The sequence below is a fragment of the Numenius arquata genome, chromosome 4 (genome assembly GCF_964106895.1).
Source record: "Numenius arquata chromosome 4, bNumArq3.hap1.1, whole genome shotgun sequence".
Lineage (NCBI taxonomy): Eukaryota > Metazoa > Chordata > Aves > Charadriiformes > Scolopacidae > Numenius > Numenius arquata.
This window is the reverse complement of record NC_133579.1, coordinates 60,140,727-60,158,471: the sequence shown is the minus strand read 5'-3', so window position 1 is coordinate 60,158,471 and position 17,745 is coordinate 60,140,727. Positions and strand designations below refer to the sequence as shown.

The following is a 17,745-nucleotide window of genomic DNA, read 5'->3' as shown; positions in this document are numbered from 1 at the left end:
TCAGCATGAATAGTAACCAAGCAGGAAAAAGAAGCTACTGGCCTACTTCAGAGATGTGTGCTCAGGACAAGTGTGGGTTAGTCCTACACAGTTAGCTCTAACACAGTCTAGACAGTCTCACACACTCACAATAAAGGGCTTTCCATTTTAGAAGCACATTCCCTACCTCATTTCTTCAGAGAAGAAATAAATTGTTGACTAAAATTTTTTAAATGTATTTTTATATAGATAAGGCTTGTGTTTTAATAACTTGCATGACAAACTTCTGTTCTATTCTCGTCTGTTGAGAACAAATGCAACAGCCATGGATTCTCACTTGCTCTCCATTCTTTTCATATTTCAAAATAAAAAAGTAAGAGCACCACTATATTAATAATGAAAAGTGGTAGAGTAGTCCACTAAGGATAAGCATAATTTAGTAATCCATTATTTCATAAGGACAGGCCGGGGAAAATAAAACTTGCAAGCTGGCTACAAAGAACGTGACAAAAAGAAGATATTCTTGAGCCCAATACTCAGCAAACATGTGAAGACTTTGCAGCAGCCCCTATTGGGAGATCCCTTGGTGACTTGAGAATAGAGAACAACTGAAAAACAGAAGCAAAAAAATCCAGCAGATGGCTCTAAATGAGAAGAACAGAGGCAGGTGACTAACTAGTCTGAGAGGAATAAAAATAAAATGGGAGCAATGCCACAGTGTTATCATTTTTGTTGAGCCACCTGGAGAGGTAGCAGGCTTATCAATGAATGCCAAAAATGAGTAGTGCCCATCTGCTCACCCTAATAAATATCCCTTACTAGAAAAAATATAAAAGAATACAATCCCCTCAGCACTACTCACATGCTTTCAGCAGACCTGTTTGTTTAAAATATTTATTTGGGTCTTACACGGCTTAACAATTACTTGCCATGAGCACAATAATGCTTTAGGAAGACCCTTGGAAGTATGCAGCAAGTCAGTAGATTTAAGAATTCACAAGAACAGAAAGCTCCAACAACTTCCTTTTAAATAAGCAAAAGCTATGTAGCTATCCCTGCCTTCAAAATGTCTTTAGAAAGGTATTGCTGGCCAACTGAATGGACTGATGGCAAAGCCCTAAACAGGGGGAGGCAGTTCAGAACTTGAAAAGTTAGTAACAGCAGTGGAAAGTATCTCCATTCAAAAAGAAGTACTAGAACCACGGTACAAGGTCAATTTACCTTCTCTGCTGGCCTCCCCGAGGGGTGACGAGTATCATCTTTATGCTGATTCTAAATGTAGATTGAGAAAGGAGTTCAGAGCTGGCAGAGGCTGGAATGAGGAACGCTCACATCCCTGAAAGTACCACTACACAAAGAAATTGAAGAGAAAACTAAAGCATACAGGTTTGTTTGCCTCCATGAGTTTGAAAGTAAAATGTCTCTTCTCTAGCACTAACGTTGTTTTCCCAATGAATGAAGGTATAAGAGTTTGGAGCAGAAATTCAAGCTTTCCAAGACTGAGGTATTTCCAACCTGGCCTTCTGATTCAGAGGTAAATTTATTTTTCACAGATGACATCTGCAGCTGAAAAAACCCACCTGTTCTGTTTAACATCATCAATTCTACCTCCTCAATAAAAGCAATTCAATCACATAAAACTACCTGGATTTGCATAAATTTATCCAGAACAGGGCAGACCTTTATACGTTCAAAACCATCTTTGCAAATACGAACTTATCATACTGCTTTAGTTTCCTTTACACCAGGACTCATGCATAAATGTTTCACGCTAAATTTTGCTTTTCATATGGCAAAAATGTGGTAGAATTAAACTTTAAATATGCTTAGATAAACATGTATGAAGACAAAAAGAAAACATAACAAAAAGCACTTTTGATGAAATACAAATAACAAAATGTGAGTAGACACAGTCAGAAGTTCTGTATATGTCTATATGCAAGTAGCCAGAGTTCCTTTCACAATTACAGAAGAGATTTTTTTTTTTAAAAACTTCCAAACAGCAGTTTTAAAAACCACCCATACTAAAATGAAGCAAACAGATATTTCACTGGGTTCAACACAGAAAAGATATGCACCACTGAAAGCTTATTTGTCTGTTCAATTTAATAGTCAGGAAATTCCTTTCTTCAAAATCAAAACTGATTCTGTAAATTCCTTTAAACTTGGGTGTCTTCAAGATTTTCTATTTCAAACCAAATTCTATTACAAAAAGTCCGGCCAACTGTTCACAGGACTGAAGCAAGACACTTGGTTCTTAAAGTCTCAAGCACCTTTACCAAGTACCAGTTGCGAAACCAGACTCTTCCAGCTGAATCACAAAAGACAACACTGTAGCCATGCTCATTATTCCCACTGTTCTGTATTCTCTCCATTAGCATCAACCCACAGTCAAGTAATAAAAAGCAGCTAACATGGTTTGGTTCATCTGTGAACTGGCCCACACTTTTTGAAATAAAGTGGTTTAAGAGTAGGAACTCTCAGATCCAACGCCAAAGAGAAGACTCTGTTTAAATCCAAATGAACAAAGCCTTTCACCAAAGCAAATAAACTCTTGAGGTCAGGTTACACATTTTTAACTATAGCATTATTCACATGGTATCCCCTTTCTAGTCAAATAAAAACAGCTGTTTGGTTTTTTTAAATAAATATTTTTATGAAACAGTTGGAACATAGCCTGCATCACTGAAAACTTGCATGCACAACAGACATCCTTAAATTTTAACTATTAGAAAAATGCATCAGGAGAAAATTTAAGGCTCCTATAATGTTAATCATCCAACGTTAGTAGCAAAATATTCCGCCTAGTTCCGCCTTTAGTTTACTACATTTTATTTTTAAAACATGTATATTAAAATATGTTTCAATATGGTATGAGTAAGGTACATTGCTGTTGTAGACAGATCTTGCCCGTGCTACAAGAACAGGCAGCTAATGCCCACAGCCAAATAATTTTTAAAAGGCCTTGGATATGGCTTTGCACCCACTGTGGAAGGCTTCTCCTCATACCTCCGAGAACAGTACAAACCAAAAATTATTTAAAGATACAACACATTTTCTCATTTTATCAAGCATTAAATTGTTCTCATTATGAAACGGAAAAAAGCACAACCGTAACTGGTAGTTACACAGCCCACTGAGACCATTTCATATCCTTTTATAATGGTCTTGTGGGGACAGGATTCATCCCAGAGCATGTCATCCTACCTCTAGCGTGCATAACACATAATCTATTAAAGAAGAAATTGTAGTCACTAAGCAGATATATTCTTAAACTTTAACCTTCAAAACCAGTTCACCTTGTTAAAAATTTAAAAAAAAATAAATAAATAAAAACAAAAAAAAACCAAACACAACACCCCACAACAAACCACATCTGCTCTTTAAAGAAAATGCTGAAACATGGCAGCAACAAAACTTCAAGAATCAATTCTCCAGGACTTAATTTTACACTGCATTGTACTTTTCTAATCTGCCTTGCATTCACATTTCATAAAATACAGCTAGCTGGTAAGAATTACTCTACCCAAACCTGAAAATATTTCAGTATTTCAGAATTTGGGCTCAAAAATCTTCCTAGGAAGAAGTATTTCTATTTGTCTCAGTGGAAGCAGGTTCAAGTTTTGATCTCTTATGAGTTCTCTTAGACATGAAATTTTACTCTACATAGCGACCATAAATTGTTACAGCTTTGTTCAACAGACCTTTCTCTTGAATATATCCAGAATTCTCCAGTACCTGTTCATCACAATGCAAAAAGCAGTGTTTTTCTTCCCTATCCTTTCCATCCAGGTTAGGAGACTTAATGGTCAGTGCCAGCCCCCCTGAAAATAAAGAGCTTGGTAACTAGCCCACCCATAACAATTATATTTCTGGAGACCATAATTTATAGAAGTACAACTGGCAAAAGAATCTATTCCAATTTAAATACCTACATCAGAGCCTGAAGGGCCAGTAGTTTGAAAAAAGTATTACTTTCACATAAACAGAAAAATTAACAGGGAATCAGAAGTACAGAACCTCAGTTTTGTTATGTACCGCTGAGGGTTTGGGTTTGTTTTTTGTTTTTTTTTAATAAGCTCATTTTGGCTTATTTCTACTCACAAACACAGGTATTTTGTGGAAAATGGCTCTAAAAGTACCACATTTACCCGCTTAAAAAGATTCCTTTCTAAGAGAGTAGACATCTGTAATGGAATTATTTTAGCCACATTGGAAGAACAAATTAAATGCATGAAATCTTTGCCAATGCTGGCACCAGGTTCTTTCAGCTCCCACTCTGCCTCAGGAACATCAGCCTTTCTAGGAAAACAGTCCCAGGGGTGGCAAAGTGCAACCAGCACTACAGTGCAACCAGACAGGTGAACTCTGTTCTCTGTCCTCCTATACCAGAAAATAACTTGTGTCAGCTGAATCGGGGGGAGTTGGTTTTGTTTTTAAGCTGTTCTGTGTATCCACTCTAAGGGTATGAATCTAATTATCTGGCCTTATCATAGCTTGCTAGAGGGAGTTTTGTTTAAATAATTCTGCTGGTTTTCCTGGCTGGCTTGGAAAATGAGGAAACTTCTATAAGCAAAGCAAACAAATGAGCAAAACAAACCAGATGCTCCTTCTGGTGCACAGTAGATGAAAGTTTTCAGCTACCCAGACATCCTTAATTATTTTCAGCAAATAAGTCATCTGGGTAAAGTTGCTCATTGTAGTAAAGGTTTTGCATTCCTCTGTTGAGTTAATCTCATCTTGGAGTACTCGGCATTTCATTGAGAAAATAAATAGCACATTTTTTTCTTGCAAAAATCAAAAAGAGAGTAAAGGCATGAAGTAGAGAAGCCAAGAAAGGGAGGTTTTCAGTTTTTTATGCCACTTGTAAGACAGCCTGTTGCTACTAAGCGATGGCAGAAAGCTGTCTTAGCCGAAATGGTCAGCCCACAGCCTTTACCTCTGAATATTCAAGAATCAGCTTTTTAAAATTATTTGTATTATTACCTTACATAAGAAGAGATGATGATGACAACTATAAAATGAAAAGACCACTTGCATTACATTGCAGTCATCAGTGCCTGGTGCACATTCATTCCACAGAGTGTAGTTTATTTGTATCTGAGATTTTAGTTCAGGATTAACAGAGAACCCTCAAGAACTACCATAAGCAGCATTCTACAGAAAGGACATCTCGCATCTTGCTCTGTTTATGCTCTGGCTTCCTATGAGGGAAAAAAACAGAGAGCCTAGTTCCAAATGCAAATCACAGGTTATAAATATCAAAAAGTGCTGGCCAGGCCATCGGAAGCATTGGAATAGCAATTGTCAGCAGAAAATATCACCACAGTTTTCTTAAGAATTTTGTATTCACATCTGGTGATGAGATCTTTATAAACTATCATCAGTGATGCTCTGAATGGGTACAGTTTGACAGCTGCAAATCTTAGGTACTACATGATATTACATTTTAAGAGTGAAGTATAATAAGACACCATTTCTTGATGTAAATATATGTAAATATATAAGATATGTTTGGCAGATGAGCATCTTGAAGGAGAGCCTGTAAAAATACTACTAGCTTTTATACAGTACCTCATATTTCAAGCAATGGAAAGCAATTCAACTTGAAATCACTAACATTCATTTTTATTTTATCAAATTGCTTTGAATATTTCCAGTAACAGAATAAGGTCACCTAAGTCCAGATTCTGGCTTGACCATGTGCACTTGAGGCATGATCTCCAAAAGGCAGGCTGTAGCGATGCCAGGTGCGTGTGTGTGTTTCTGCAAGTACGCACGTGAGGAATGGGGACCAGAAAAAATACTTCCTCCTTTGTCAAACCACTTCAAGTTGCATAGAGAAAGATTTTTCCATGTACTATGGTGCTCAGGCAATCAAATTGGCATCAGATGGCCCACTACATTAATTGTTCAAGCATATATTGGGATATTGCCACTGCTCAAAAATACTTTAATAGAAGCAATGAGAAAGAGATACAGAAAATAGAGTTGCATTTCTCCACCACATTTTGGAATTGCATTAATTTCCCCTGGTAGGGGAAAAATTAATACCTCCAATTCTCAAAATTGGTAATTAACTACTGCTGTTACTTGTGGCTTCCTCTCACTGGTGATGAGTACCACAAAGGAGCAGCTTTTTCAGTACAAGTGAAAGATTAGAGAAATGGAGTTTTAAAGACCCTCCCAAAACTGCAGGGCTAAGTAAATGAGCAGTATAAGGAAAGGAGTTTTTGTTGAGCCTTGCTCTCAGGATACATGAGATTACATGAGGATACATGAGGAATAATGCTCTCCCCCATGAGTTCCTCATACAGAGAGACCCACAAAATACATTTGCTTGCTAACACACAAAATCAAACCTACAGTTGAGCTAACTCATATTTTCAAAAAAGGAGAGTGCGTGGGGACTACATGTGCAAAACCTGGGAAACAGTCAAAGGTGCATAAGTATCTTGACAAGTCACAGAAAGAGAAATCTCACATTCATACATTCAATTCTCAGGTCCTAGAAACCCCAGTTACTATCCATCTTGTCTATGCCTGACCTGAACTGCATGATGTACTACAAATGCCCAACCTTTTATTTTCTTTCTGCATCTAGCTACCAACACAATATACCAATGGACTTTGCAACTCTAAGGTGAAGATGACAGAATTCTCCTGCAGAGCTACTTATCCACAGCACTGAGAAAAAAAACAAAATATGCTGGAAGAATATACCATGATTTCTATAGTGAAGCAAACAACCAGCATTTTAAAAAAAAATAAAAAAGTCAAAGACTAATTGATTTCTTGGGCTTCTGTTTGTAAAACGATTTTTCTTAGTTCTGGATTTATATTCCAAACACTTAGAATATTTCTACTTCAGAATTTAATTGTAGCAAGGGGGTTAACACCACAAAATGAGAACAGCTTTCATTTAAAAATAATACATTTAAGATCTCATACACACCAATGGAGATGTTCATTTGAGAAGGAAAGTTGATACATTTATGACAAGCTATTGTGTACTTTTCCAGATGATGGCAAGATGCTGACAGCTTTAAAAGAAGCAGACGTGTTACTGTACGATTTACTGTCTAAGCAGCCTCCTCCCTCTGCAGCAATCTAACAGCTTACATTTACAATTGATTATAAGTTCTATGAAATTCCAAGACCGGGAAAAATAGCATCTTCTGTCTCAAGCCTTCTCCTGTAGACACACTATTCTTCTAAAATATTCTTCTTTCTTTAGCATAAAGCATCCATTCTTATTTTTTTTTTTAAATATTTCAGACAGCACTATTCTCTTTTGCACGTCTGTAAGGTGTGTCAGTCAATAGAACATAATTCAGCCTCAAAGAAAGCAGTTTAGGGTAAGATTCTTTTGCAAGCAGCAGAACCAGCAAAACTTTATTTCCTCCATTTCTGGAAGCAAAGCTTTTTTGCAGATTCAGTAGCAAGGAACAAATTCATCCTGCTACCTCTGATTTAGCTGAGACATTAACAGAGTTTCTCTCCTTTAAGCAGTCCTTTATTCTCACACATCACCCGTAACTTTCTACATCTGGTGATCTGGACAGCTCTTGTGAAACTTGACTGAAGATAAGTGGAAAAAGGAGGGCTGACAGCAGATGTACAAATACCACCTTGCAGTCCTCATTTCCTTAGGAATCTATGACTAAAACCAAAATTTTTAAAAATAATATTAAACTCAGCCCAACAGTGACTTCAAAACGTGACGGCAAAACATAGCACCCATCAACAGCTTAAGTGAAAGTAGCACTCTGGTTCTTAGAAATGATACAACTTAAGTCTACTCTCACTGATAAAGGTTATTGCTAAAGAATACACAGGCAATCTGCGACTCTGGGGGCAGATTACACTTACGTACATCCATTTCACTTCTTTCACATCATTGATCCAGGATACTCACTGCTTTCACCAGGCTGCAACACATTTAAGTGTGAACAGATTGATTAACATCCAGAAATCTGAAACAAGCTGTCATTGCATTTCACTGTAGATGGACAGGGATTACAAGAGAGACTTTGTAGAGTCAAACCACATGCGCACAGAGGAGCTGTGCAACACAAACTGCACATTTCTCTGTAGGTGATCCTGGGCAGAAGAAAGAGTCACTGCTTTTTAAAGATCTGCTTTTTCAAAAGTGTTGGGAGGTATGACAACAATGATGATAATTTTTTGAAACAGTAGAACACACAGAAACAGTAAGTTATATCAGAGCCAGGGAAGTTGATGAATCAACATATTCTAACACAAGAAACCAAAACCCAATACCTAATCGGTAGAGTTCAGATAACTATTCTCTAATTATATCTTTGAAAATTTTGTGCCAGTCACTGAACAGCAGGTTTGTGACAGAGCAAAATAAGTTTTACCAACATGTACAATAACACCCTTATCATTTACCTATGTTGTTTCAAGATATATAACAAGCAAGATATGATATCTTGCTTCACAATGCATTAAATAATATATTAAACAATATTTTTCTGCTTTTATTCCCATCTGACACCAAAAAAGTAGACCATGTATACATTTTCATTCTCCTGTTTCTCAGATTTGTACCTAAAAAATAAAGTTCCTCTAAGAGAAGTTACTAATTTTTTGAGAAACAAAGGCAAGTGAGAAAAATCATTTGCTTACCTAGGCCCCTTCTCAAATGCAGATGGCAGAAGTAGCAATATAAGCTCATCCATAAGCAGCTAGAGACAAAAAAATAACTACTTAGATCGCCTACGCCATTCCTTTTCCGAGGTCTGGATCACTCCCTAAAGTATACAGAGATATTCTTGTAATACATGTCCCCCAAAATCATTGTAGATGATACACAATCACACAGCAGCATAGCCTGAGCATATGTTGTGCTTATTTAAGAAGGTAATGTCTGCCTCAAAAGTAGCATATGTTCTGTGCTATGTTGCAGTTGCTACGGAATCTTTTTTCTTGTAAAGCAGCATAGAAAATACCACTTAAAACCACAGCATCTTGTTGGAATAATATTTAATGTTGCTTCAGTAATTCTTAAATGGCCCCAAAAAAAAAAAAAAAAATCAAGGTTCCTTTTACTATTTTTTGACTGACACAGACATAATTTTTTTAGGTTAGTTTTCATTGACAGGTATGCAACGGATACCTTAGAGAATCCCTATTTATTGTGCTAAAAACTGGGTGCAAATTATCAAAAGTATAAGCAAACACAGGCAGCAGATTTATGGCCAGTTACATGACTGCTAAATTGAAAAAGGCTTATAGGCTAACACCCCACTTTCTACCTTGGTATTTATACCTACTGTTCCTATTTATGCTACTAATACATAAGAAGCCTGGTAGCTTTCATAAACTCTTAGGCTGTAAATCATTCAGACTCACAACAGGGTCTGCCAATATTTGCAAAGCAAACACGGGACACATCTACATGGAATCTCTGTGTTCAGTGTCAATACCCACAGCCAGGTCCCACCACCCTTCCTCACCCACCCCAAACAGCATCTTAACTTCATGAATTGCCACAGCTAAGGCATTGGGGCAGCCCACCTAATGAGGTACAACACAGCTTGGATTAATGTGACAGAAACCTGGTCGAGGGTAAAAACATTTCAAATGCTCAGATGAGACATTTGGCTATTCTGAACAATGACTGTGCAACAGCTTTGCCTACAAACCTGCTGCAAACTCGGCTTTATGCAGAGAGGTTTCCTCTGGTTGGCCCTCAAACTCACATAAAATGTAAAGACACCTCCCAACGTGAAGCTCCACCACTTTACACAATTTAAAAATAAAAAAAAGAAAAAGAAAAAAAGACTGCATTATTACAGATACCTTCAACATGATCCATGATGAAAACATACTTTATTCAACAACTAAACATTTGACATTAGAGAACCTCCTTTTTGCTCTCAGGCGAAGACAACCTAGCAAGTTTGCATTTTTAACTCTTAATGTTAAATAGAACTTAAGTTATCTTTTGGATATCACTAAAGATTAGATATACAATAAAGTTACAATATGTTCCCTTTTTCAGTATAAAAATATTTCCAATGACATAGAAATAGATCTGTTCTATGTGCAATATAATATGATCAGATACGATGTTATAACTAGCAAAAAAAAAAAAAGTTTTAGGAGGAAAATGTATGGCTTTTAAATGAAGGTCCAGCACCAGAAAAGCCAACTGTAGGTATTTCTGCACTTGAGGTATCATAGATATACAAATATATTAGTTTATGTAATTATTATCTCCGTAGGTAAAACACTAGAAAAGGCAACATACCAGCACTTCCCAAGCTTGCTACTAATTAAATCATATGCATACAGGTTCAATGCAAGGATGATCAAAGTTAATGAAAAAAATTCCCATTTAATTCAATGAGCTGTGGATCAGTTCCAGAGAGCTAGCTGCTACTCCATCCTCTTTCTTCTTTATCAAAAGCACTCCAACAGTGTGAAAGCGAAGAGGACTCCATATGAGTCTACAGATTTTGTAACTCCCCTCAGATCTAAATTTTAAATTAGTTATTTGACAGTTGACTACATTACATACAATTAAGTAATCTTTTCCATAAAGCTATATTGGAGGCTACTCCGGGTTTTGAAGGAAAACAGACTACTACTATTATTGTTACATCAATAGCTTTAAAAGATTTCAGCTATTTCTTTCACATACAGGTTTACCCCCATTATAAATTTATTTATATGCCACATTGTTCACCATTGCAGCAATATATTGCCCTACTTGAGCATGGAAAATGTCAGTCCAATGTAGTGGAAACAGAGCGCTAAATTTAAAAGGCTTCCTAAGATTAACAGAAAGATCAACTGAAGTAATCTAAAGTCAAAGAAATAAAGAATGAATGTTCAGATCAAATAATGATCTATTTTTATTTATATTTGAAATGCAATGTCGCAATTGTCAGACAACTTCAGCAAACCGGACATTACATTTATGAAACCTATCTGAATAGCCTTCGATTCAATTCTTGTTATCCATGCATTTTCACATTCTATTTTTCACTAAATGCTTATATTAAAAATGAGAATTTAATTTCAGCACCTCAAAACTCAGCTCCCAGTGCTGCACAAATGCTCAGTTCTGTCTCTTTGTAATCAGGGTTTCAGCAGATGTCCATTCAGATCAGCCTAAAGGCTCTCATTCGTTTAAAGCAGAGCTGGACAGGAGTTGTGGTAAAATCTTTATTTGGTAAAATCCAATATATGCACCACTGCTATTAGCCATCACATAAACAATATCTTAAATCTAATGAGCATTCCCTAAGAAATTAAATAATTAAAAAAATAATCTCTTCTGTTCAAGAATCAAGAGTCAGTTAAATGAAAACAGAAGTTGTCAGCTTTCAACAGGAGAAATAGTGTCTATGCCTGAAACTTCACATCCTGTTTATACAGAGACACCAGCTTAAAAGAAAAATGGTGTTTAGACATAGTTTCAATAAAACTTGTGTATGCAATGCTGCATGGTTGGCCACCTTACATCCTTATTACTGTACACTGTAAGATTTCAAGCATTTTCTGTTGGAAAAAGCATTTTCTTTGATCAAATCCATCCCACTCAAGTTCAAAAAGTTTTGTAGGTATAACCAAAGAGGTCTACTCCTAGCACCTCCTTCTATTTCATGTTAGAGAACGACATCAAAAACAATGAAAAGCAGGGCTGTGCAGTGCCACTGGGAACCTTGTGACCAGGGAGTCAGAGCAGCAGGATACTATTCCTATGCAATGCAAAAAATATCCTTCATGGAGCCCTGAAATCCAAAATTGGAATGTGAAACAACCTCCCAGTTTGCTTGCCTGTTCTCATTCAACTCCTGTCCGATACTAAAGAGAGAGGTGTCAGAAAACAGATGATTGAAATTCCTACCATCGTTCTTCTGCTTCACTTTGCCAGAAAAGATTTCTGCAGAGTCACTTCTAGGCATCCAATTAAAAATGATGCTAGCCGGTTTTTTTGACTGGGTCCAGATTTGTAAGAAATGGTTCTAAACTCAGCTGCTGACTGAGTACAGACATAGCTGCAGAATAACATAGACTACTATTGGTTAAGATAGGAGTAAAAAATTATTCCTATAAATTTACCTGGAGGCTAATATTGCTCTTGAAAAACACTTGAGAGACCTTCTTCTACTTTAAAACACTGCTGTTGGCTCACTCTCCATAATAAGGGCCTGTTATCTCTGAAACGTGTAAATGGAATCTACATTTACTAAGAAGTAAATTCTATTTACTCCAACACTTTTTCTTTACATAATGCCAAAGCCTTTATTGCTTTGGTATGATTCCCTACTGCTGAAGCTCTTTTCTGTTGACTGAGTGAAATAGAAACCAATGACCAGATTTTTTTTATTCTTCCATTTATGTGCTAGTGATTTAGGCTGTTGTGTTAATGGGGTTTAGAAAGAGAAGACCCCTTCATCTCACAAGAACCATCACCCCAAGGTCTTAGGCTGGAATTGCAAATACATACTATGTTACAGCAAACAAAATCTGTTTAGAAACTCTGTATCATCATTTACATTCCATCCCAAATCACATGGATTGCAGATACTAATAAGCCGAAAAGAAAAAAAAAAAAAAAAACAAACAAAAGCCAGGAAAAAGCAGCTAGCCTACACAGAATGTGGTATTGACTGGCATGTTGGAAAAAAAAAAAACAACCCACCACAAGTTTCTAAATGACACAGTTCATTCCAACCCATTTAACCTACACAAAATGCTGGATGCACACAAACAGCAGGATCTGCAAACAATACAGACAGCTCTGCCAGCAAGTCTCACACAATCACAGTATCTGTCTCAATACGGCTGGTCTCACAGCAATACAAATTTCCAACGTTAAAACAAAAATGAAATAAGATCACACTGCTAAACACTTTCAGTTTCATTTCCTTTATCCTGTTATTTTTTATTTTTTTTTAGCAAACTTATTTACTCTATTTATTTATTTATTAACTACTCTGGTGTTATTGCCTCGATTCCAGAACTAAAATTTACCACAGGTAGATGGATAATGTATTTTTTCAAAATCTCACATGACTTTACCAAGCCTCTGTGCTGCCTCATCAGTCTTCCAACACATTGCTGGGCTGCAAGATGAGAGACTGACTGTGCTCTTTTGAAAACAAGTGTACTCAAAAAGACCTACAAGAATTAAGTGCCGAGCCAACCTCCATTAACAAGCTTAAAAATTTTACTTTTTGTATTCTACAGTTATGAATGTATACAGGTTACCAAAAGACAGAAAACCCGATTTGCAAATATTCTACTATGAAATACTTTCTGTAACTGTAGCTAAAGAAATGCATTGTCTATGTTAAAACCTAGGGGTAAAAAAGCATAGTCTTTTTCCTTAAAAATACTTTAACTGCAATACGTGATACTGAATTATAAATAATGCTGCTGAGAAATAGTCATTAGAAATTTTATTATAAAATCCCTCAATTTAAAGTTCTGTCTATTCAAATAAATACAAGTCAAATTTTAAAATGGATTTGCTTAATCCTGTTCTAATTTCCTGATACAACTGTGCTCTGTTTCTGTTAAAGTTTACAGCTAGGATTAATTTTTTTTTTCATATGTATTCAGGCACACCCACCCTGTAGCACTGTATTTGATCATGCCTGAACACTTACCTTTACAGTGTTCAAGAGGTGTTGACGTCTCCTATAACTTGTTAAAGAAGAACTAGTTTCAAGATATTCTGTAGCAAGCAAAGCAAGAGAAGTATGACTTAAAATATAGGTTTAAATTATGTCTCCATCCAGTTCAGTTACCACAGGATTTAAAAAAAAAGTTTAAGAGTATTAAGTATTACAGTAGAGAGAACAAGACTAGTATCACTAACTTTTCTTTGTCATTAATGCTAGAAAATAGGATATATTTGGGTCCATGGCTTACAGCAACTCAGGATAATAGGCTCCCAAGCAGCTTCATACTTTATTATCTTTAATGTTATGAGATAATATCTCCTTAAAAGGCTTGCTAATGTTAATATACTTACTCCAGATAAAGCACAGCACAGAGAACAAAAGAAAACCTTTGTTTGAAAGGCCTTGAGAAAGCCATATATTTTAATTATGTCAGAGAACCCTTCTGTAGCACCAGATACTTGAAATAGCACTTCCTTCCAGAGCAAGCCTCAGTGAAAAAAAAAAACAAAAAACATAGACATCAGGATGCACATCTCAAACTATGACACACAGAAGTATTTCTTAGTCCCCTCTTTAGATAATAAAGGCAACATTCCCTCACCTAGCATTTTGAGCCAAGATATACACACTGACTAGGTGAAAGAAGCTATACAAGTTAGAGGAAAAGAAAACAATAACATGAAAGAATCAAATCTTTATTATTAATGAAGAATAAAGTGTTATTATAGCTCAAGGTCACATATGACAAAACAATCTTCAGTTCATGCCCCATCCATTACGTACTGAGAGAATCAAAATTAAAACATAACTGTTCTTATTTTTCTCTTCAAAACCATTTGTAGAACTGCAATTTGCAACATGCTGAAAGATCAAGTTCTAGACAGACCCAGCAGGCTCTGTCACTCGGGATCCGGAATGAGAGCAGTCAGGGGACACTGGGGTCAAATGAACTAGTATCAGGTGAGGACAGGATTTGGTGGAACCTGCAATGTCTTTTAAATGGTGTTTATAAAAAAAAAAAAAAAAGGCATTTAAAAAACAACAAGGAGTCTGATAAAAGAAACTAGAATAAGCATGGTGTTTCCACATCCTTAGTTCAAGTCTTCATCTATCCAGCAGAATTTCAGTTCATAGAATTAATATTGTATTAAGATTATAACCTACTACAAGAAAAAGGTGAAAGAACAGCAGTATCAGAATGAGATACAGTGGGGTGGAAGGGTGGGGGAATAAGAAACACAATCTGTGCAGGGAGGGAGTGGGACAGAAGGGAAAACAAAAAAAGAAAAAGCTAACCTTTGTCAAGCAACATCTCTCTATCTGTTTAGAACAACTTTCTTCCATAAAACTTGACAAGTGCCAACATGAAAAGCATGTAGCTTTTCTAAGTTCAACAAACCTATATAGAGCTGATATTTAATTGCCTCTTCAATATCTGATAATTTTACATGTGCAATATCGCATCTGTCCATTTTAGAATATTATCTTCCCAAGGGAAGAGCTCACGTAATGCACTATACAGTTTTTCACCATGAAAGTAATTAGTATAATAAAGTCAAAGTAGAAAAAAATGTTGTCAAAAAAAAAGCTATGTTTACAGCCAAAACAAATAATAAAATAAGATTACATGAATATTCCCAAAAATAAGAACACTCTCAATGAAGGTCTTGAACACTGTCTTGAATGTCAAACCAATTTTGAAATCATACACACAAAAAAATTTAAAAGAAGCACCATTAAAACTGCAAGGATGCTGACAATTTGCTCTGTTTATCTGTTTTTGTCCCATTTTAGATATAGCACACATACTTGACCAGGGATCATTTCCAAAAAAGGCAAAAGTTAAACAATCATGAAAATCACCTGCATTAAAAAAAAAAACCAAAACAAAAAACAACAAGAAAGGAAACAACATGTGTATAATGCCAGGAAAAACAAACAAACAAAAAAACCCACCACAACAACAACAAAAACACCCACAAAAAACCCAACCGCATCTTGGGCAAAACTGATCTAAGCTATGAAGCATCTCTGAAAAAGCTAATCACAGAATTTCTAGACCACAGCAATACTTAATTCAGGACTACAGACAGATGAACTCTTATAAATCTTGCCAGAATGGTACTTCAAGCTATTTCTTCCCCCATTCCTCTTTCCTGCCTTTCTGCAGAATGTTAAACCCATCCCTACAGGAAAGCTGGCAGTTCCATTTCATAGGTCTGCATCCCCACCTAAATCCAGCCTCAACCCCAGTTTCAGCTAAGACACAAAACTTCATGAAGAGACACAGACACATTCTTTTTAGCCTGTTCTTCTATCAGGACAGGAACATAACAACAGACTGGATTTGGGATGGCAGCATTTCCAAGGCCATAACTGTTGCCCCTCCCAAAAGCTCACTGAGCTCACTCCCCATTCACCAGAGCATCCTATGCTGGATTCTACGTTGCATCAGTTCAATTATAAGTGGCTTGTGAAGTAAGAAGAACCTAATTCTGCCACCTGTTCTCACACTGAACAGCAACTTACTGCTTATGTAGCTGGACAGATTTAAAAGCGATTATATTCAAAGCTACAGACATACTCCAATATAAAGATGGTAGAATTTGTCCTTCAGAAGATTATCATCTTCTACCTATCTACCTGTTACTACTATCTACCTTTCTTGATATCTTAAGTCTCTTGGGGGTTGTTTTGGTCTTTATTTGAGTGAGGAAATGCATGGATTCTAGAAGGAAAGCAAAGCTAGATACTTAGCATACCTGTCTTTAACAGCTGATGAAGAAAGATTTTTTTATTATTACTAACATAGAGAAGGACTGAAAACTTGTTATTCCCTAAAAAGGCTGGCTATTATGGTGTCAAAGACAGATTCAGAAAGCTAAATTTATTTGTAATTACTTACCCACAACCAGAGATAATCTTTCCTCAGCCTTGCTTCTTTACACGTTAGCTTTAGTCAATGCTTTGCTTCTTCTCTTCAGGGACTGACTGAAAGACAAATTTTGGCACAGTCACCTCAGATAAAAAAAAAAAAAGAAACAGAAATAAAATTAAAAGAAAGTTCTGTCTATAAGTGTGAAGGCATGTAGGAAATACTGACAATTCATCTTATCATATAAATGCATCAGAAGCATGAGCCAGAGCTCTGGGGACATAAAGCCGATAGTGACAAAAGATGAAAGACCAAAAGTGTCACAGATCATGCAAAATTATGTTATCTTAAACACTACCATTACTACAATTCAGTGGTACGGGTATATTGCTTTCCTCTTTTTAATTAAAACGTTGCCCCATAGTTTCTTTTCCACTCCAGAAATATTCTCTTTAGATTCCTTTGCTTCAGCTTCATATTTAAACTGTTGTATTTCTTCTAGACCAGAAGTCCAAGCTATCAGAACAAAATGTCATATGAATGCATTGTATCTTATAAAATGAAAACGCACTACAAGTGGAAAGTCGTATCTCCCCTCCCCTCATCACACCATCAGAAAACTAAACAGATAACCTACCTACAATCCACTTAATCTTTGTTGCTTTACACATCCATTGTAAATCACAGTTTTGCTTAACCTTTCTTTCCCTAAAAAAAAATAAAAATAGTAGTGTCTTCCACAGGTCTCATTCTCAGAGGTCACACCTTACCCAGTAACACATTTTCAACATATTATACAAGCACCTTCCACTTTTTTCTTTTTTTTTAAAAATTTGGATAACACGTTTTCTTACATGAGTCCCACTCTACCTTACAGCAACGGGATGCTTCTACCCCACTGATGCTTTGCTCTGGGAATTGCTTCCAGGAAGTAATCACACAAGGAATATTTATAAGAAAATGCTTAGTGAAGTGAATTTTCCAAGAAGGACTTAAGCAATAGCCCGTGACTTGAGTGGAGCTAGCCCCTAGTATCATCTGACATGAGGGCCCACACCCACAATCCAGGAAGCAGGAGAAGAACCAAGATGCACCCAGGCAGCAGGTTGTCTTTGATTTCCCATACCTGGGACGTGGGACTGGTTAACTACAAAAAACCCTGAAGCCCTGTGCTAGCTGTGCATGAATCCCCAATGCTGCAGCACAGAGAATCCAGGATGA

The 17,745-nt window shown here is 36.4% G+C and overlaps 1 protein-coding gene across 2 annotated transcripts in view; it reads right to left on the bottom strand.

The window, feature by feature from the left end:
* The window catches only part of FARS2 (phenylalanyl-tRNA synthetase 2, mitochondrial), a 254,374-nt gene that overhangs the window by 231,234 nt on the left and 5,395 nt on the right, over positions 1-17,745 (bottom strand). Inside the window, exons 1-2 of one of the 2 annotated variants that reach the window (XM_074146313.1) lie at positions 17,162-17,234; positions 16,555-16,640 (exon numbers count right to left, since the gene is read on the bottom strand). The gene's annotated coding sequence lies outside the window, so the exon portion shown is untranslated. Of the gene's footprint in view, positions 1-16,554; positions 16,641-17,161; positions 17,235-17,745 lie in introns of those variants that run through there. The other variant, XM_074146312.1, reaches the window with a different exon arrangement.